General features: G+C 35.9%; 1 protein-coding gene and 1 pseudogene across 3 annotated transcripts in view; one reads left to right on the top strand and one right to left on the bottom strand.

Annotated features, from left to right (window-relative positions):
* Positions 1-7,136, bottom strand: part of LOC100959858 (coatomer subunit gamma-2) — a 112,761-nt gene that overhangs the window by 32,553 nt on the left and 73,072 nt on the right. The window lies entirely within an intron of this gene.
* Positions 1,372-1,857, top strand: LOC100960166 (annotated as a pseudogene).

Here is a 7,136-nt window from a genome sequence, read left to right as displayed (position 1 = left end):
TTGAGGCTCTGTCTCCAAAAAAAAAAATAATAATAATAATAATAATAATGGTGAGAAGGTAGAGAAACTAGAACTCTCTCTCTTTTTTTTTTTTTTTCAGAGACAGAGTCTTACTTTATCACCCTCAGTAGAGTGCCATGGCGTCACACAGCTCATAATGGCAACCTCCAACTCCTGGGCTTAGGAGATTCTCTTGCCTCAGCCTCCCAAGTAGTTGGGACCACAGGCACCTGCCCGAAACTGGAACTCTTATACACTACTGAAAGGAATGTAAAATGGCACAGTCCCTTCAAAAAACAGTGTGGTTATTCTTCAAAGAGTTAAACAGTGTTACATTATGACCCAGCAATTTTGTTCCTAGAAATAATACTCAAAGAACTGAAACATATGTTCATGTAAAAAAAAAAGACATGATTTAGCAGCATTATTCATAAGAGACAAAAGTAGGCTCAGCGCCTGTGGCTCAAGTGGCTAAGGCACCAGACACATACACCTAAGGTGGCAGGTTCGAATCCAGCCTGGGCCCACCAAACAACAATGACGGCTGCAGCCAAAAAATAGCCAGGCATTGTGGTGGGCACCCATGGTCCCAGCTACTTGGGAGGCAGAGGCAGGAGACTCACTTGAGCCCAGAAGTTGGAGGTTACTGTGAGCTGTGATGCCACAGCACTCTACCCAGGGGGACAGCTTGAGGCTCTGTCTCAAAAGAAAAAAAAGGAGACGAAAGTAGATACAATTCTAATGTCCACCAGCAGATGAATGGATAAAAAATGCTATCCCTATACAAGGTAATATTATTCAGCTATGAAAAGAATGAAGTACTAATACTTGTACAATACAGATGAACCCTGACAATATTACACTAAGTGAAAGAAAGCAGAAATGAAAAAGCCACATGTTGTATGATTTCATTTGTAGAAAATGTCCAGAATGGGCAAATCTATAGAGACAAACAACAGATTTGTATTTTCCAGGGGCAAAGAGAAGGGAAGAATAGAGAGAGAATATTAATGGTTTAGGGATTTCTTTTGTGGATGATGAAAATATTCTGGAATTAATGGTGGTAGTTACGTAATTTCATGAATATACTAAAAACTACTGAACTGCAAAAAGGAAAAAACTACTGAACTGCATACTTTAAAAAGGTGAGTTTTACAATTTGAGTTATTAATTTAAAAAATACAGGATAGCGGCTACATTAGAAAAAAAAGCATAAGCAATTAAAGAAAACATAGATATATTGGATTTTATCAAAACTGAAAACTTCTGTGCTTGACAATATCAAGTCTGGCCCCCAGAAAATATTATAGCGCTAGCTAGAATGTAAACTAGTACTTTTCGGCCGGAGACGCCATCTTTCAGTAATTCACCAAAATGACGAACACAAAGGGAAAAAGGAGAGGCACCCGATACATGTTCTCTAGGCCTTTTAGAAAACATGGAGTTGTTCCTTTGGCCACATATATGCGAATCTACAAGAAAGGTGATATTGTAGACATCAAGGGAATGGGTACTGTTCAAAAAGGCATGCCACACAAATGTTACCATGGCAAAACTGGAAGGGTCTACAATGTTACCCAGCATGCTGTTGGCATTGTTGTACAGAAACAAGTTAAGGGCAAGATTCTTGCCAAGAGGATTAATGTTCGTATTGAGCATATTAAGCACTCTAAGAGCCGAGATAGCTTCCTGAAACGTGTGAAGGAAAATGATCAGAAAAAGAAGGAAACCAAAGAGAAAGGTACCTGGGTTTAACTGAAGCGCCAGCCTGCTCCACCCAGAGAAGCCCACTTTGTGAGAACCAACGGAAAGGAGCCTGAGCTCCTGGAACCCATTCCCTGTGAATTCATGGCATAAAGTACATAACATAGCACACAGGAGTACACGTGAACCCATGCTTTTAGGTGCAAGAACCTATTTACCTCCATGAGCTCATGGCATAATAGGTGTACAGCATAGCACACAGGATAACCAATTAGACCCCATGTAACAGTGATACAAGGTGCTGGAACCTATTTCCCATGGATTCAAAAGTCAATGTTGTAACATTCAATGGCAAGATGCCTCCCTGAGCTACTGGAGCCTCTTCCCTATGAATTAATGGGATGGTAGTTAAAAACAATAGCCTAAAAATGTGTATTGTTCGTTCACTACAAGTGTGATTTTTTTTTTTTTGCTGCAAAGAAATATTAAACCAAATTTTAATGTATCCTAAAAACAAAAAAAAGAATGTAAACTAGTACAATCACTTTTTAAAAAAAGTCTGACATTACTTACATAAAATATATACATAATGATCTAGCAATTTCACTCCTAGATATAGATCCTAGAGAAATGCAGACTGATACATGCTGTAAAGCTATGGTAATAGGATAGTATGGGTACCAGTATGCTGTTTATAGCGGTTGTACTCATAATTGCCATAACAGAAAAAAACCCAAATGTCCACTAGTAGAGGAATAAATAAACTGGGAAATTATCAAGAAATATAAAATGTAATTTAAATGAAACTGAAATAGAGCTATAATCAAAAACGAGGATGAATATTATAAAAATACTAAGTTGAAAAGAAAACCAAGACACAAAATGCAGCATGATTTTATTGACAGAATGTTCAAAGGAAGGCAAAACTAAGTTTTACTATTTAGAGATGCAAAATATATTTTTAAATATATTTTGATATATTTAAAATTGATTTTGGATTTTGGCCCTCTACCCATCAACCTTGGTAAATACATCAATTCTAACAGACAATATTAATATATTGATTATTTTGCATTTTTCTAAAGTATAGTGTTATGTCTTTCTTTAAAATCTTTAGGTATTTTATTTTTCTTCACTTAACACACATAGGAGATAAAGTATCTAAAGAAAGACCAAAAAACTAAAATATCTAAAGAAAAGCAAAAATATGACTACCATGAAAGTAGGGTAGTGTCTCTTCTGGAGGTAAAGAGTTAGGATCATGTAGGACACAGAAAGCATTCCTAGGGTACTGGAAATGTGCATGTGGTCACTACATGGGTGTTTCATGATAACTATATATAATGTACACACACTATAAGTTTCATGGATTTTTCTGTATGCACATTGTATTTCTCAATTGAAAAATTAAAAAAAATATACTGCATATTCTCTCTTGGATGTAGGATTCTAAATAGAAGGTTGATTTTGCTATCAGTTATGTATAGATCAATTAGTCTTACATTTTTATAATTGATTTTTTAGTTTCTGAGAGAACTGTGTTAAAAGTCTCCCATGAGGACTTAATTTCCAGTATTTCTTTAAGATTGTTCTTTACACATTTGAAACTATATTATTAAATGTATAGAAGTTCACTTCTGTTATATTATTTTTTAGACCATTACTTTTATCAAAACATAAAATCCTACTTGTCATTTTTAATTCTATACACTCTGATTCCTATTCTGGCTTATAGTAATATTGCTTGCTACATAGCATTTGTATTTGCATGTCTGTGTGTGTATCTAGTGTGTGTGTATCTGTATGTATGTATTTATTTATTTTTGAGACAAAAGTCTCACTCTGTTGCCCTGGGCCTGAGTCAGTGGCATTATCATAGCTCACAACAACCTCAAACTCTTGGGCTAAACTGATCCTCATGCCTCAGCCTCCTGAGTAGCTGAGACTACAAGTACCCACCATAATGCCTGGCTAGTTTTCCTATATCTACTAGGAGATGGGGTCTTGGTCTTGCTCAGGCTGGTCTCCAACTCCTGAGCTCAAGCAGTCTGCCTGTCTCGTGCTCCTAGAGTGCTAGGATTTACAGGCATGAACCACCATGCCTGGAAAATGGTGTTTTTTGATATATTTAAGTGTTCCCCGTCATTTTGTCTTTAAGTGCTTTTTTGTAAAGGCATAATAGGTATCTTATTTTGTTTACCTAATCTTAAACTCTTTTAGTAAGTAGATCAGTTTATATCATTATAACAAATACTATATTTTGTGTGCTAGCCAGCCTCTAAGACGGCCCACAAAAATCTCCACTTACAAAAATCCACACCCTGGTATGAACATTATACCAGAGTTTATCTGTGCAACCAAGAGAATACACCATCAGTGATGGCATCCCACTTTTGAGCGCAAATTATAAAACACTCTAACTTCCCTATCAGGTTCTCTCCTCTCAATTCACTTGCTTTGGAAGAAGCCAGATGCCAGGCCATGAAGATATTCAGGCACCCTAAAAAGAAAGGATCTCAAAGTGAGAAACAGAAGCATCTGATTAATAGCCAGGGAGAAACTGAGGCTTGCCAATGACTATACAAGTGAAATTCTGTGTGTGTGTGTGTGTGTGTGTGTGTGTGTGTTTATTCATTTATTTATTTATTTTTGAGACAACTGGATCCTCCAGACCCATATGTTTGCAGCCCTGGCCAACAACTTGTTTGTAAATGGATCCTGAACCAGAAACAGACAATTAATCCTCTCCTCAATTTCTTGACCACAGCAACTAGGGGATAATAAATCTTTCTTTTTAAGGTGCTAAGTTTGGGGTCAATCTGTGATACAGTGAGAGATAACCCATATATTTATACTTCTACCCAATTCAGTTTTTATTTTGTTTATATGCTTCATCTTAAATATTTTTCTCCTTACCAACTTTCAATCAAGTTTTTTTTTGTTCCATTCTTGCTCAATATTTTGAAAGAGTTACATTCAATTTATTCTTAATTACTAACCCATATATTTTCCTGATAAAGTTTAATTGTAATCATTACTATATTTTCCTCCTAAACAAGACCACACAGATGTGCACATATGTACATGTGCTTTTACTTCCGCCTAATACTGCCTTCTATACCATTATTTTTCACATTGCCATCCTCTGGAATTTAGAATTAATCAGCTTTTTTACTAATTCCATTGTTTGATATTACTTTTTTCCCAATATTCTCTCTTAAATTTCACTATTGCCTTCTGATTATTTGTTTCTTCATGCTACAGCTAACACGGACGGTTCTTACAAAGTAACTGGTAAACTATTTAGGGTAAACCTTTATGTTTAAAATTAACTTTTACCCTCACTGTTGAATGCTAATTTGGCTATGGACAGAGTTCTGAGTTGCCAGTTATTTTCCCACAGCACTATGAAAACCTGCTTCATTGCCATATTATATTTAATAAAGATGAAAAATATGAAGTAAAATTATGGGTTAAATATCTTTATTTCCATATGACTTTTACCCTTGATGTTAAAAAAAAATTCAGTGTTAGAATTTGCTTGCTTGTTTATTTTTGTCTTTACTTAGCATTTTTTTTAAAATCTGAAGATTGTATCTTTCCAAAGATCTGAGAAATTATCCGCCATTTAAAAAAAGTAATTTTGTATTAAATTATAATAAGAATACAGAGAAGGGCATGAAGTAGTTGTCATGGACTGAATATTTACGTCCCCCTCAAATTCTTATGTTGAAGCCCCAATCCTGTGCAGCTATATGTGGAGAAAGCAATTAGGGTTAAATAAGGTGATAAGGTGATCACATATGACTAGCAACCTTTTAAGAGATACCAGAGAGGGCTCACTTGCTCACTTGTGCTTGCGTACATGCTCATGTTTTCCTCTCTGTCTCTCTCCCCACCCACCTGAGGGAGGCATGTAGGTAGACATCAACAAGGCAGCCACACACACTGAAGGGGAAAACCCTTACCACCAGAAACTAGCCCTGCTTGCACTTTGATCTTTTCCTTTCCAGCCTGCAGAACTGTGAGAAAATTAATTTCTATTATTTAAGCCACCCAGTCTGTGTTATTTGTTATAGCAGCCCAATAATAACACAGGAGCCAAACTTGAAAACAGCCTCAATCCTTGCTTCCTGCTATTAGTCTCCTTGAATGTAGCTGAGCTTTTTATCCAACAGAACATTGCAAAAATGCTAGCATATGGCTCTAAGACTAGGTCATAAAAAACTTGTGCTATTTTGTATCACTTGCTATGGGGAAAGCCAACAACAATGGCATTAAGGACATTCACGTAGCCCTATGAAGAGAGGTTCATATGGCAAGGAACTGAGATATCTTGCCAACAGCCTGCATAAGAGACCAGTGAACGACATTGGAAGCAAAATTTCCAGCCTCCATTCAGCCGTCAGGTAATTATAACGTGGTCACCATCTTCAGTGTAACCTCCTCAAAGACCCCAAAAAAGAATCACCCAGTTAAAGATATGCCCAAACCCCTGATTCATAGAAATTGTGTGAAAAAAGAAATATTTATTGTCCTTTTAATCTTGTAAGTTTTAGAGTAATTTGTTATACAACAAGATAATACAATGTATGCATCATAAAAATTATTATAAACATAACTTGAAACAGAAAGTAAGTATTTCAAGTACTGCACAAGATCCCAATATGCCATCTCCTAAGCCCATGCTCCCACCTCAAAGATATTCATTATATTAACTTTTAATATTATAGATTACTTGTGCCTATTAAGTCTGGAATTAACATAAATGCAACTGTACAAAATGTATTCTTTCGCATATAACTTCTTAGTGAGATTTATCCATGTGGTTGCATTTAACAGTAACTATTCATTTCCATTGCTGTATACTATTTGTAAGCATATATAACAATTTATTTTGGATAAATTTTGATATTTAGCCCTGATGAACACTTGAACTGCTTCCATTCCATTATGGAGCTATTATGAACAAAAGTATTATAAGCATCACTGTACAGTTAACTCTTAAAAACAACACAAAGCTTGGGGCACCAACCTCCCATGCAATTGAAAATCCATATACATAACTTATGACTCCCTCAAAACTTAACTTCCTAATAGCCTACTGTTGACAAAAGACTGATCAATAACATTTGACTTACATCTATTTTTAGGCGATATATATTATATACTGTCTTATAGCATATATTATATACTTGTATTTTTCTTATAGTAAAACAAGCTAAAGAAAACAAAATTAAGAAAATCAAAAGGAAGAGAAAATCATTAAGAAAATAATAACGAGGCTCGGCGTCTGTGGCTCAATTGGCTAAGGCACCAGCCACATACACCTAAGGTGGCAGGTTCGAATCCAGCCAGGGCTCACCAAACAACGATGACGGCTGCAACCAAAAAAAATAGCCGGGCGTTGTGGCAGGCGCCTGTGGTCCCAG

The sequence above is a fragment of the Otolemur garnettii genome, unplaced genomic scaffold, assembly GCF_000181295.1.
Source record: "Otolemur garnettii isolate 467f Iridium unplaced genomic scaffold, OtoGar3 scaffold00049, whole genome shotgun sequence".
Taxonomy (NCBI): Eukaryota; Metazoa; Chordata; class Mammalia; order Primates; family Galagidae; genus Otolemur; species Otolemur garnettii.
This window is presented reverse-complemented; position numbering and strand designations above follow the sequence as displayed.